This window comes from Enhydra lutris, unplaced genomic scaffold (assembly GCF_002288905.1).
Source record: "Enhydra lutris kenyoni isolate GAN:26980312 unplaced genomic scaffold, ASM228890v2 scaffoldscaffold27, whole genome shotgun sequence".
In the NCBI taxonomy this organism is placed as follows: Eukaryota; Metazoa; Chordata; class Mammalia; order Carnivora; family Mustelidae; genus Enhydra; species Enhydra lutris.
Genome location: NW_019154111.1, coordinates 10,036,025 through 10,051,486, shown reverse-complemented (window position 1 = coordinate 10,051,486; position 15,462 = coordinate 10,036,025). Strand labels below are relative to the sequence as shown.

Sequence of the window (15,462 nt, the reverse complement as noted above, 5' to 3'; positions counted from 1 at the left end):
CACATATAGTGCATAGTGAGACATTTTTTAAAATGCGAAGAAAAAGTAGTATGTATTCTATTATGGTCCTTTAGAAAACACTCAAGAATTCAATACTACAAACATATTGCTTGAGCCTACTGAGGACGACATGCACCAAAAAATTTAATTTTGAGAAGCAACAGAAATAAAGGATATATACTGATATCCCTCATTCACTTGTCAAAGATGTAATCTTTGAAAAAACTTAAAGCAAAGTGTGAAAAGGTCAGGTGTGCACACCATAAAGGAACTACCTCCAACGACCCCAAACCACCAAGCTACTGGCTAACATCACAAATCTTTCCCTAGACAGCCAACAGAATCAATAGTTTGAGGTCCACTGGGGAGAATAACAAAGCAAGAAACATGGCCACAGCACCTGAACCGCACATTGCTTTGAAACAGTTAATGTGATGCTGGGAGGGAAAGTCACACAATATGAATCCTGAAACTTAAATAAGCCCGGAATACATTGACTAAGCTAATAGATGCCCAGGATGGAGAGTCACATTCAACTTACGAAAAAGCAGTAAACCAAGTGCGAGGAAATAAAACTTCTATGAATAACTCTCTAACAGGGAGAACATCGTTGTAAATGGACAAAAACAGAGGATTACAACACTACTTATTGTTATCGAACCATTTCTTAGGGGAAAAAAATGAATATAAGAAATTTCCCCTCATCTCTTGTTTACTATTCATCCTGCTGGAAGAAATGTGCACTGATTAGTTTTCAGATCCTGTTAGATTTGGGATTACATGATTGGGCTTGAAAACATGACAGAACTTAAGTGGATCATTATGGAAAACTAGAGCACCCCATATGCAAAAAGGACATAAAGAAAACAAGGAAATCCAGTTTTCTTTAAGAAACCCAACACATAAATATTTCAATGTTTTAACTCTGTGTTGGTAGCTAGATTCCAAATGAAGTGCCCCTGTGTTAACTTCCTTAAGACTTACTTCTTTGCAGAAAGGATTTGAAGGCACTTATGACAAAGAATATATAATAAGGTCAACAGAAGTAAAAACCGGGATTACAGATACGACATATTGTGCTGGTAGGAATTTTACCTTCCCGCATACATTCCTAGGTAACTCTTCATAGCGAAAGCTTTTTGGCATAGTAGCTCAGCCTTCTTAGGCCCAGTTGCTTCTGAAGACTGAGGTGTGGCACAGGGTACATGGCCTGGAGAACCCTGTGACATCACAATCACCTAGCTCAGAGGTTGTACTGTTACCTTGGACATCAAGTACAAGGCATGTTAAGAAAAGATTCTGGGCTACTTGGAAAGCTTGTACATTTTAAATGACAAAGTTCCTTGAAATGCCAGTGTTCAATTTGAATAGCTCAAGGGAGAAAACAGAGCAGGTACCTGCTCAATTTTCCATGGGAGGATACTATGACACCAGAGATTACTAGGGTTGAGAAAAGGCAACAACTACAAATCAACCTAAATAGGAAATCCCTATAATGATATTTCCTATCATTCTAACTCTTGTAAAAAACCTGAAACACACACATAATGGATGGAGAGAGATTTAGTCCTTCACAATGATATGGATAATCTCTATGTTAAACTCATATAAGCAAATAAGAGCAGGGAAAAGAGCTTTATTTCTCTTCAGAGCTACACAGAACACAAAATATATAGGAACCTAAGAAAAGTATATGCTAACATAAAACAGAGAACTGAAGGCTCCAGTGGGGCTGAGTCATAAACTTGTAGGGTAATAATCTATTCAGAAGCTGTAGAACATGATCACTGGGAATACCAATTAGCCATAACAAAATAAAGTAGCCATGTATTCAATCAGCTCAATACTAGACTTCTGTTATAAATGAGAAATTACACAGGGTTCACTGAGCCTTTATCAAGTGACATTAGTAAACAAAGAATCATAGTTAAAAGCACGGTTTTCCGAGCCACATTAGGTGACCTTCATCTAGGTGAACGTAAATGATGCCCACCCTATTATCCACTGTAGCACACTGTTCAGTGACGACTTAGAGGCATAAGCTACATGCAAACTCCAGCTTCAAATGTGAAACTACGTCTTACGTGTGCAAACACAGTGAGGCCTGGCAGAAGCTGAATATTAGACTAAGACTTAGCAACAGACTTCTTAAATCTGGAACTCCCACCCAAGCCTCCAGGACTTGATCAGTCCATTCCTTTCCAAGAAGAGCTTCCGGAACTCTCTCCTTCATTTCACCTTCCTTCACGCTGATCACATACTAGAAACAGCCTGTTGAATATGTCCTCTGCCACTTTGGGGGCATATCTGTTTATTTTCTTGAAAAAAGCGAGCAGAGGCAGGTAAAGTTTTTAAAACTAAAAAGTAAAGGAAACAATGAGTGAAGAGAGGACATTAAGTACATAAATTTAGAAAGAAAGCAACTTTCTTTAAATTTTTCCACAAGTTCTCTCCTAACATTTGAGAAGAACACGGTATTTGACAAAAGAAGTAAAATTAAGTGCTAGATGAAATAAAAAATGGTTTTACAAACTTTCTTCTACAGCTTTAGAGAGGAAAAATAATTTTTTAATGGCACATTCACTTCTCCAGCTTTCTAGTTTAATTTGGAACTTACTATCATTATGACGGATAGTAGAAACTCCACCTGATGGGGAGTTGGGAGACCCACTCCAACTCTGCTAAAACCATGTGACCACACGCTGACCCACCCCAGCCCCTACCCATGGTCTAAAAGCCTTTTGTAATGTTACTTCCTTCCTGTAGCTATTGCCAAGTAATAACCCCGCTGCCTCTTCTACTTCTGTACCTAATAAAACTTTTGAATGGGTCTCTTATGGTAACCTCCTTTTTTGTTTTTTTAAAGATTTTATTTTTAAGTAATCTCTACACCCAACGCAGGGCTCGAACTCACAACCCTGAGATCAAGAGTTGCACTGACTGAGTCAGCCAGGCGCCCCATGTGGCACCTGACTTTGACTTTGCCTTGCATCATACCTGTTTATCTACCCACAGCGCCTCTCTCACCTGCCAACTCTGAGACAGGAAAAGCGATTTACTCCTCTCTATGGATCTGTGACTCAACCTCGGTCTGTGACTTCCACAGTGGAAACACTCGGGGCAGGGCAGCCCAAATGGAAAAAACTACACTGAGGTAAAGAGTCTAGACGCAACTTCTGGGGAGCCCATCTGTCCCAGAATCTGTGATTTAGTTCAAAATACACAGTGTGACATTATGTGTCCATGTCCCTTAGGTTACGCTCTGAACCAGGGGCTGCCAGCATGCCCCTCGAAGACATATAATGTGCGCGCCACCAGCAAGTGCTCTCACCGGAAGCTCAAAACTGGAAGCCGAAAACGTAGAGGGGGCGACTCCAAGGGTGTCACTCAGGCGTGCCTTGATCAATAACGATGTTTTGCTACTTAGCACAATGGCTGTTGGAAATGAGATTTTATTAGTGAAAATGGTTCATTAACTAGCATGATAGATGTTAGATACAGGTTCCTTCTAGTTAGTAAAAGGAAAACTGAGAAAGATAGAAAGGTTAGCTACCGTAAAGATACTCCGACATCTGCTAGGTAAACTGTTTTGAGACTACTCGAGGTTATGACCACAAAGCTTACAGCTCTAACTCTAGGGATGGTACCTCTGGCTTGATCACCTAATAGGCTTCTATCCAGACACTGGTCCAGGACAGAGGGTCTCACCTTTGGCACTACTGACCTTTGGGGCCAGACCATTCTGTGTTGTGCAGAGCCGCCCTCTGTCCTGCAGAATGCTGAGGGGCATAGCCAGCCTCTGTGATGCCAACCGTACCGCCCCAACCCTGAGCTATGACAACCAAAAATGTGTCCAGGCGTTGCCAAGACTGCCCCCAGTGAAACTGCTGGTGTAAAGGGATTGTTGGCAGTCTGAGGCCGGTTATAGGCAGCCTTGTTTACCCCAAGTAACCCTCTTCCTGAAAAACAAACATACAAATAAACACTTAAAAGAATAGACAATTGGGGCATCACAGAATTTTACTGAATGGGTTATAGGAATCATTCTGTACCTGCCTGTTAATAAAGTTTTCGTCAATAAACATTTGTTTGTATTACAGAATCGAGCTGGAGTCTGGCTCACACTGGTAGGGTTGCACTGCACAGGTGTAATGTAGAACAGCTCACATACATGTAATGCATCATATCCCAGTGAGGGGAGACACTGGAAACGTTAGTTCTTTATTTTTGAACTAAGTGTCAAAAGCATAAAACAGGTATGGAAGTTCTATCATTAGCCCCTCTCCTTACACAAACGGAATCAATGCCTAGACAACCTTGGATTTTGAATCCACGTGCCCGATGTTCAGTTCAGGCAGAAATGACATTCACTTAACACAAACGGGTACTACTTGTTTAATATCTGTCCTGTTTGGGTAATGAAAGCCCTGGACCTGATGTTAAATATTTTATGTATCATTCCTGAGAAGAGGCATATAATGCTTCCATTATAACTTATAACATTCAAAGGTACAAAGCCACATGAGATTTCAACACGAAACCGGTTCACCCACTTAAAGAAAGAACAGCCATCACCATATCCAGCACAGAAGAAACATTAAATAAATGCAGAATCAAAAGTGAAATGAACTGTTGGGAGTTCAGAGTTCTCAAAGCAGCAGCTTTATCTTCTCTAAAATGAAGACTCGCTTTAGCCACTACACGTTCATGGAAGACACAAGAGAATAGAAACATGCATCAAGTCTAAAAGACCATCCATAACAAAAACAAAGTTCCAGAAGACCAAGTTCTATAAAGAAATGAGAATGCTGTGCCACAAAATCATTAGTAAGCTCAGAAACCTTAAGGATAAGAAGGATCTCTGAAAGAGGGAAAAGTGGTTTGTAAAAAGGGCCGCGTTCAATGAAACTATCGTGTGATTACGTGGACTCAGAGCAGGTAGGGCTTTTATTATCAGATTCGGCTGCAGAGTAGATGGGCTTATAAACCACTGAATGTTAACATTACATATAACAGCATAGCAGTCTTAACTCCAGACCACAGCTGACACGGTACGGAGCGGAAAGGAGCAACAAGCCCTTCCAATTGCAGCTGAAGGTGCAATTATACTAAAATGTCTCTCTTCTTATTCCATATTGTAGGGAATAATACTTCCATTTCCAGGCACTTATGTATAATCTTGTTTTACCATAGAGATTAAAAATCTCAGAAGCACTCTAACACAGAGATGCTAGCTCAACCCCCATTACTTGTGCCAAGACATTGGGTGTCACTGATCTGACATGTAAGCTGGACAACAACATAGAGACAATTACTGCACCACTTCTGAGTTCCTTTTCTTTGTATTAACCTGTGTTTGTTCAATTTAAACTTAGATGTAATGTGTACACAATTAGGACCAACTGGCTGGAGTCAACCTCTCCTCTTAGAATCTATATCGTATTCCCAGCTGGAAAAACAAACAAACAAATAAAACAAAACAAAACAAACCCCACAAAGATCATCCAGCTCATGTATCAGGAAGCAAGCAAGGCTCCAAGCTCCTTGCTGACTAAGGGAATCCTTGAGGTCAGGGCCAGAGTTGGCTCTGGGACCAACCTCTTGATGGCAGCGCACTCCCCATCAACTCCCTGACTGTATTTCTTTTCATTTTGGCTTGACATTAAGGGAAGACAATGTAAAAGGGACTAATCAAAAATCTGTAGTTATTTTCAACAGTACTCAGCATAAAGAGATTTTCAAGATTTGCTGTAACGGCTAATGTAGGCTATTCTAAAGATTTTTTTTTTTTTAAATTTATTTGACAGAGATCACAAGTAGGCAGAGGGGCAGGCAGAGAGAGAGGGGGAAGCAGGCTCCCCACTGAGTAGAGAGCCTGATACGGGGCTCGATCCCAGGACTCTGGGATCATGACCCGAGTCGAAGGCAGAGGCTTTAACTCACTGAGCCACCCAGGCGCCCCACTGTAGGCTATTCTAAAAATGGGTTCGAAACTGCCAATATGCCACGTCAGTTCAGGTCTGCTGGGATGCAGATGCTGAGACAGCATCAGAAGTACAAGAGATGTACTGGGGTAAGGGTAAAGGAGAGAGGGAACAGCACTGGGGGAGAGAATGCCAGATGATGCTCTAGATCTGACACTTGAGATGTGAGACCAGGACAGAAGAAGACAACAGCGTAGCTCTGAGAAAACCCAGCCAGGACGACCAGGAGCCTTGGAGCAGAGACTGTCCAGTGGAGGAATCCTGTGTCAGGGGAGACAGCCCAGCTCAGAGGCCCTGCCGTGCGCTACCAGCCCGGTGGGGGGCGTGACCTGGGGACATACCCTGCAGTGGGTTTGGGGCTTGCGGCCATTTGAGGCTTACAGCCAAGTGCACCCTTCACAGAGCTTCTCTGCTAGCGACACCCCAAGGGCACACTCCCACAGCTGCCACAGAACACACGTAAGGACAACGAACTCTGGGCAGGTCTTAAACTGCAGCTTCCGGTTCAAGCAGAACATAAACCAGCACACCAGAGAGCGGTTCTATCTGTTTGAACGTATCCGTCCTCGCTGGAATTGCTCCGGCTCAGTCAGGTCAGGCCAGGCTGGGTAATTCCAGCTGGACCTGCGGAACACAATTGGATCCAGAAATCCCGTGTAGCAGAAAAAGCAACAAAACAGTCATTGGACAGTTAAAACTTTCATTCCGGTCTGGCTGCTCACTCATGGTCGTGGGCAAGTTCCTTAACCTTTCGGGGCCAGCTTCCTTTTTTGTAAAATTAAGGGGGCGGGCTAGATAATATTCAATATCCCTGTAACTTCACATTTTATGCAGTACATCTACCACAACATTTCTCCTATTATTCCGTTTGAATCTACTCGAAAGTTAGGCCAGAGGAAATTCAATGAATGTGTGTGTTCTGCTGCCGATTTGCTAGGATGCTACAAACACACATTCAAAACCTCTGGAAATGACGGCGTGTATGTGACACCTGGTTGCCAGGGGCAGACGCCGCATGGCAGCAGTGGCGCTCCCTCCCTGCCTGACTTGGCGTCGGTGGTGGGTCTGTGGCTACCGGAGGAGTGACAGGGCTCTCTGTCCCAGCAAAATTCACAGGGCTGCTTCTTGAACCTGCTGCACTACCTGTAAGACTCAAACGGGTGAGGGGCGCCTGGGTGGCTCAGTGGGTTAAAGCCTCTGCCTTCAGCTCAGGTCATGATCCCAGGGTCCTGGGATCGAGCCCCACATCGGGCTCTCTGCTCTGCGGGGAGCCTGCTTCCTCCTCTCTCTCTGCCTGCCTCTCTGCCTACTTGTGATCTCTGTCTGTCAAATAAATAAATAAAATCTTTAAAAAAAAAAAAAAGACTCAAACGGGTGAGACAGACAGAAAAATGGACCACTTTCTAAAACAAGTTCAACACACTGGTGCTAAGCAAATCACACTAGCTATCGTTCTCTACGGAAATATGAACAAGTTCACAAAATACCAGGGCGTCTTTATCTCACATATAGGCTTTAAAGAGGGCAGTGCAGTGTCCCTGCATCCCAGGCACATTTAGTGTATGTAAATCCAACTGCTCACTGAAGAGGGGAGAGAGGAATTTAAGTAGAGCACAGAATTCTACCCACTCCACCGGGAAGTCTGAATCCGTGTACTCCCGGCCTCTCTCATTCCCTGCCCAGTAAATGGAATTCTAGTGGTTCAAGATAATACAGTTTTCATTCACAAATCCTTAAACAAAAGCCAACATTTCATCTAGTGCTCAAGTGAAGAAGCCTAATGACCTAATAACAGAAGAAAAATAGCATGGCTGGACTCCTAAGAATAAATTGGAACAAAAGAAACCTTTGCCTCATACACGGATTTTGGTTTTGGGTTTTTTTTTTTGTTGTTGTTCTTTTGTTTTGTTTTAGTTTTACTGACTTGTAATTGACAAATAATATTCACATGCTGATTTTAAAACTAAATTCTTAAGTAAGATGTGACTCCATGTATCCCAAGAAAAACTGGAATTGGCAAAGTAGTAGAAGGATAAAAAATTTTTCTAAAACATTCCTTAGCAATGGTCACTGGTAATGAAAGAATGAAGGAGTACCTGGCCCTTCATGACATCCCATTTTTCCCCAAACCTGATAGGGAGGAGGATTTTAAAAATCTGTAGCCTCTGTACACCTCCAGCTTAACTGATGGGCTAAACGAGACATGAGATCATGGGAACAATGAATGATTAAACTCGAGCTTGAACAAAGCAAAAATGGAAAAAAGTCTTAGAGAGGAGGAATGAAGAGAATGCGTCCAAACCATGAATCATCCAAATGGAAAGCAACAGAGTACACCAGAGAGAATGTAAATAAGCCACTTCTATTCATGGATCAAGCTTGTTGAAGAGGAATGAGAAGGTGGCCTTTATCTGCTTCCGGGGGTGGGGAGAGGGTTCCACCGAATCAGACGTCTTCTCATTCATTCCCTGAGCGTAGCCAGCTTTGACTTAGCACGGTGCTCATCCCTATTTGTACACTGGGGTGGAAGGACCATAATGAAGCAGAGAACTCTGGATTCTCAAATCCTAGAATCCCTTGGCACACGGGGGAGTGCCTTTCATCAAAGGTTTGCTGAACAAGGGACTCAGGAATGGACATAACCAAAACATTAGCTCAATTCTTAACATCTTTGATCACTATTAAGGACCTAAAACTACATAATCACTTTAGAAAGCTTCACTCCACAGCAATGTGAAGTAAGGAGTACAGTTTTACACCTACTTTTTGTTTTATAAAAGATGCATGTATTTATTTTGAGAGAGAGAGTGCACGAGCAGGGGAATGTGTGCAGGGCTTGAACTCATGACCCCGAGATCGTGACCTGAGCCAAAATCAAGAGTCAGACACAACTGACTAAGCCACCAATGTGGCCCCAACTTTTTTTTTTTTTTTTTTTTTTTTTTTTGCATTTAAGTAAACAGCAAGAGACTTGCCTGAAATTCACAGCTGGAATAGCTGTCACATGAAAACAGAATTTCTGACTTTTCCCACTACAGCTCACTGGGCGGACACTCTCTAAGTTTGGACCCAAGAATAAAAAGCAACCTCATGGTCTTGACTTGGTTTTGCCTGCTGGGAAGTCAGAATATTATTAACTATTTGACATGATACCCTGCCTGCCTTATAGTTGTGCCTATCTTATTACATGTTCTCTTTCTGCCTTAAAAACCATCCTCCTGTGAGTGTAATTTTCATTCATCCATCATTTGATCGAGGCCAGAAAGCTCCTAGCAACTGTTCAGACTGAGAAGCTAAGTGATCTGATTCCAGCGCCAAGGAAAGTGACCCCCACCCTCCTGCCTCTTAAACCAAACGCAAGTAAAAAAGACGACCTTAATGACAAACTGAAGGCACCGGCTGCCATATTCAGCAGCTATCAAAAATACTCCGATAAAAAGAGGAAGGATCACATACATCTGAAGCAGGAACGTGCCTTAGAAACCAAGGTCTTCAGACGTTGAAGATCTAACTCTGCGACAGCTCTATGCACATGAGACCATAAACCTACTTAGTCATGGGTTAAGAACAGAATACAGGCTATCTTGACTCACATTTTAAAGTTGACACATTAAACAATATCTTAAAAAAAAAAAAAAACCCCACCTGTGAGTAAGAAAAAAGAATGCAAAAATAAAAATTCTTACTGTTCCCAACATAACATCAGTGCTCCCTCCCCTAACCCCTACAATGCACGTGCATATTAAAAAGCAGGCATTTGCATGGTGAGCCTCTACAGAGCTTCTAAGTGGTGTTTACGATCTGGGATGAGCACTGCAGAAGTGGACAAAGATATTACAGACCACAAATTACAAGAGCTACGAGAAAATAAAGTCAAGGAAAGTAACAGATATAGATGGTAAGCATGAATACCACCACGTAGAAGTCATTTAGTATGGTAAAAGAAATATTGTGCTGAAAGCTCTGGCTTGGTTCTTTAAAATTTTACAATATTAGCCAGCTATTCTATTTTTTTAAATGTTGAATGTTTTGTGATTCTTGCCATTTGTCACCTAGCACAGAATATTCAGGCCCTGGTAAAGAATTAGTGCCTTTTTTTTTTTTTTAATGAACTAAAAAGGCAGCCTGTTTGCTCTGAAAAATGGCTCCCACCTGCTATTAATCTGAAGCTGAAAACAAGCTGAATAATGACATTTAGCAACTTAACATTCCCCCCACTTTCCTCAAAGAAGAGCACAAGTGACATTTCATAATCTTCTCAAAAATTTTACAAAAAGTTCTGAGATGTGGATTTATATTTTACTAATAATAAACCGCAGATGACATATGAGATTATTAAAACCAGATACTGTGCCCCTGCAGGGTGACAAGCCTGGTTTAAGCACTGGAGGAATTCCCTCCCAAGTCCCCCCATCTTCTTCCTTTGTTCTTTTTGTCTGGTGTCAGACGAACACAAGCCGTAATGATGACATGATCAAGGAAGAGTTGACAACTGGCTGAATATTTGTAAAAAGACTGCTGAACTGATCTTCGCAACAAGCTCTATTTTGTCCTCCTGGAGCTGCTTTCTGTCTGCTGAGGTAGTCTGTATCCTCAAGAGCTGAAATGTACCATAAAGCTGTTAATTTATGTATTCTCCAAATAGTTCCTGGAACACTTTGGAGAACTTTTCCAATGTGGTTGGTAGGAAAACCTGGCCACCAACTTACTCAGCTCTAAATAAGCATAAAACCAGGATCTAAGCAGACTACACAATTCAAGACGGTCCATAAATGACTCTGGGGCACTTGTGAAATGTCTCTTCCTGGGCTTTCAAACCCTATACACCTGCAAAGATGCTAAGTTAAATGCTAAGGTAATCTACCTATCAGAACAACAAAATCAACTTACCTATTCATTTATTCAACAAGCACTCAATGAAACCCATTTTATGAAGATCCTCCAACGCTGTGCTAGACATGGTAGAACAATAGAAAATCCATCTCAATGACCATACATCACAACCCTAAAGCTCCAATTTGCACAGAGCTACAAAACCAGCAACAATCCCTTCTTTTCTGTGAGGGCTGTGTCCTTCAGGGATTTACAAACTGGGGTGGAGGGCAGTGCACGGGTTGTACAAACAAACAACCACCATAAAAGATAATATATGATAAGGGCAGTGAGTACTGCAAAGAAAATAAAGGATTCGATCAGCTGGACTGAGCTTGAAAGCTTGATGAGTGGGATTTAGATGGGCAGAGATGGAGTCAAAGGCCACTGCAAGAAAGGGGACAGTAATCAAAGGTACAGAGGAGAGAAGACAAGAGGCCTGGGCATGTACAGCAGCTGAAGAGGGAATTACAGTAGGAGGGTCAGAAAGTAAGTGGAAACTAGCGCGCAGGAAGACAGAACGGTCAGGCTAAGGGGTCCGGACTTCAGCCTGTAGGCCATGGGAGGCCTCTAAAGGTTTTTGAGTGCGATGAAAACAGTATTTTAGGAAGATTAATCCTAGTGTATGGGATGGATTAGAAAGAGGGGAGAATGCCAGTGGGGAAACCATTATGGGGGCTGTTGAAAGGATCCAGGTGTGAGATAATAGAGGCCTACATGTGTTGAATGGCAGTTATGTTTCCACCAGCACTTTCTAAATCCCATCTAAAGTAAATAATATAAGTTCCAGTGAGAGGACAGGGCACTACTGAAAGAACAAACCATTCTCCAAAACACAGGGAGGTGACATGCAAGGATTAACACAGTGTGTACCGTTAGCCACGCCACAGAAAATCTCCTCATAGAAAGAGACAGTGAAGCCATGTCGTCTGGAGATAGGCCACTGAAACATTTGATGTCAAACACACAATTCTAAAATAAAATTAACTGGAGAGGAAGAAGTAATTAATGAAAGAGGATGGAAACTGGGACATGTCATCATGAGCTATTAGGCATTATTTTCTTGAAACACCAGTGACAGACAGAGGTTGAAAATCTGGTGTTAAAGAGAATTATGCCATCCCAAGGAAAAATATAACTGGGAGCTTTCTCCACGTCCAGCTCTACACAAGTACCAATGCCCTCCCACCAAAAAGCCCAAATTTGCTACAGTCTAACACTAAATTTTCATTTTAATAAAATCTACCACCTTGGAGAGATCATGATGTAGCTAGATAAATTTTTAAAAACCCTAATTTTAATATTTCCTCAGATTTTTCACTGACATGTTGTTTAGTATGCCACTTTTAAAATGTGACTCAAGGAAACCTGTATTCCATTCTTAACTTATGATTTAACTAGCTTTTAGGTAGGCATCCTTGTCTCAGGACCTTGGTTTCTAAGGTATGGTCAAAAAGTTAAAACTCTAGACCCTCTGCCAATGAGTTTCAATAGACAGTTAAGAGGCCCCGATAAGTGAGTCAGAAGCACAAGCCTTTATCCTATGCACTGGGTCCAGATCATGTTGGCTCCTTTAGGCTTCCATGGACAATTCAACAAAACAGAAGATAAACCCAAGGGGACAGATCCCTGAACTCGAGAGTCTGGAGAAAGCCACTTTTAATAACAAAGATTAATAAAAACTCCTAGTTGTACAGCACTTAGAGGTCTTAAAATTCTTTCATATTTATTACATCATTTAATTCTCAAAACAATGCTAAGACTAAATTAAATTTTCCAAACTATGCCTACAGTGCTCATAGCATAAAAATAGTAAAATAAGCCCTGGGAAAATTATCACCCCAATATTACAGCAGAGCACACTGAGGGTCACAGAAGTGGGAAGAAATGGCCAAGACACATGGCCAATAAATGGTCAAGATGTCTTCTATCTACGACTCTCATTATTGCACAAGTGCCTTTACCACCTTCTCTACAAAGGCACGCCCAGGCTCTGGTGACCATTCCCTTTTATGAACTCCCATGGCACTTGCAGCCTGAGGCACCAATTCATTCAGTAACAGTTACGAAAAAAACGTCTGTGTGTGAGGCATCGTATAGAGTGCTGTTGCTTAGGAGTATACGAGTCAGATTTTTGCAGAGAAACAGAACCAAGAGGATACATGGAGAGATAGGTATAAGAGGAGACTTACTATAGGAACTGGCTTGCGTGGTATGGAAGCCAAGAAGTCCGACAATCGGCTGTCTGCGAACTGGAGAACCAAGAAAGCTGGTTGGCTAATTCAGCCTGAATCTGCAAGTCTAAGAACCAGAGGAGCTGACGGCGTAACAATCAGACTGAGGCCAGAGGTATGAGAACCGGGTAGTATAAGAACGAGGGTGGGGTCACCGGTCTAAGTCCTGGAGTCCAAGGACTCAAGAACCAGCAGCTACAATGTTTACCAGCAGGAGAAATGGACACCCCAAACGAAGAAGAGAGAGAATTCACCCTTCCTTTGCTTTTTTTGTTCCATTCACCTCAACAGACTGGATGATGCCTGCCATTGGGGAGAGCAGATCTCTTTACACGGTGTACTGAATCAAGTATGTTCATCTCTTCCAGAGACGCCCTCGCAGACACACTCAGAAGTAATGTTTTACCAGTTGGTTATCTGGGTATCCTTTAGACCAGTCAAGCGGACACATAAAATTAATCATTAGGGACTGGAACGAGAATGAAAAATAATCAGATAATTTTTCCTATGAAAAAATTGCTTCAAAAAATAATGTAAGCATGCAAATAACTACAAAAATGAAAGTAAAGGGTTGTGAACCCCTCAAGAGCAGGCAGGATGTCTTTTGATCACTGCATGAACAGAGCCTAGCAGGTACCTAAGAGAAGAAGGTTTGGTGGATGAATGATGAGATTTCCTTATACACCTGCCCACATTGTTCAGGTTCCTAACAGATACAGAGTGGCTTAACCAAATGTACATTCCTCACTCCTCAACTTCCTTATTCTTAATAACTACTGGGATTTCAAGGAATGTATTTTTGAGAGAGAAAGGTGAGTTAAAAAAAAAAAGTGTATTTCTGAAATTCCCCTTTCTAGATCTCTCTCCCAATTTAATACTGTGCATTTTTCCACATGTCATTTTCTCCATCTCTCTTGTTCCAAGAGATAGGCCTAAGCAGGCAGCTTACTATGTCCATTCCCTCCTGATCCAATCTGCCCCCCTCTACTCTATCACAGGGAACAGAGCAATGCATTCTGATCAGCGAAGAGCTAGCAATTACGTGCTTCCAAGACTCCTTCCGGAATGGCAGACAGAGGCATGTCACTGCCTCGCTCTCCCATGCCCATGGCAGACATCACTAGGCCATCACTGCCCTTGACTCAGAGTCTGGAAGGGGCTGTGGAACCTCCTGAACACAGGGCTCTAGGCAGGTAGGACTAATCGAATGGACTTGGCTGACAGTTTGCCAGAGTACGACCCTGGCTATCACACAGGCTTTCAGTGAAAGAAAAAGCAGAAGAAAAGAGTTACAGAAAACTAAGAAGAATAAAGGACAATAATTAAGGGGCAGGAGATGCAATCACAGATTAGACCCAAAAGAAGCACAGACCATTCTGAACCATAAACAACCAGGAGTGAAAGGGCATGGAGACAGTGGACAGAAAAGCTGGAGGAGATAGGAGTTCCACCATCTCAGAGCAGGGATCCACCAGTCCCAGGAGCATGCCCACTCCCTAAATGAACACATCTAAGTAGAAACAGGTGGAAAGAAAGAAGCTCACATTCTGGGGGTCAGGGACTGATGGGGATAATATGGGAAGAGCCCAGCCCAGGAAATGTTCAGAAGATGACTTGCCACCCCCATCCAAACAAAACTAGGGGCCACCCCAGAGCATCACGGAAGCACCTGTTAGAGTCACCTTTAGGCACAGAGCAGCCGAGATTACTTAAACAGCCCCTGCTTAAATGGTGTGCCCGGCAACCATCAGATCACAAATGGGTCATAGCAGACACTGACAAGAGATCCATAAAAAGGCCCAAGGAGCCCAAAGGTGTGGACAGCTCAAATTATTTTCATTTTCCTTCTTCCCATAAAAGTCCTATGAGAAACCAAAAGTTTGTTGTCAAGGTACATAAAGTTACATGGGAAAATAAAAATCACATGTACTATGGGGCACAGAACTTATCTTGGCTCAGGATACTTGCCCCTTCCAGATAAACCCCTTGTTCTCCTACCCACTGACTTAGTGCCTTTGGACTAACCTCACAGGACTGATTCTTGGCTCTCCAAACCCATCTATAAACCACTTCCTCAAGCAGGTTAAGTGTTTAAAACTGTATACAGCATGGGGTGGCTCAGTCCTTAAGCATCTGCCTTCGGCTCAGGTCACAATCCCAGGGTCCTGGGATCGAGCCCCACATCAGGCTCCCTGCTCAGCGGGAAGCCTGCTCTGTTCCTCCCTCTCCCACTCCTCCTGCTTGTGTTCTTTCTCTCGCTGTGTCTCTGTCAGATAGATAAAGAAAATCTTTAAAAATAAAATAAAATAAAACTGTATAGAGCAGAACACTTTCGGCACGAGTGAGTTTTTACCTACACACCCAATCTGACA

At 42.5% G+C, this 15,462-nt stretch overlaps 1 protein-coding gene and 1 pseudogene across 3 annotated transcripts in view; one reads left to right on the top strand and one right to left on the bottom strand.

Annotated features, from left to right (window-relative positions):
* The window catches only part of LOC111151953 (coiled-coil-helix-coiled-coil-helix domain containing 3), a 277,584-nt gene that overhangs the window by 99,383 nt on the left and 162,739 nt on the right, over positions 1-15,462 (bottom strand). The window lies entirely within an intron of this gene.
* LOC111151871 overlaps positions 13,071-15,462 on the top strand; it is a 30,123-nt pseudogene continuing 27,731 nt past the window's right edge.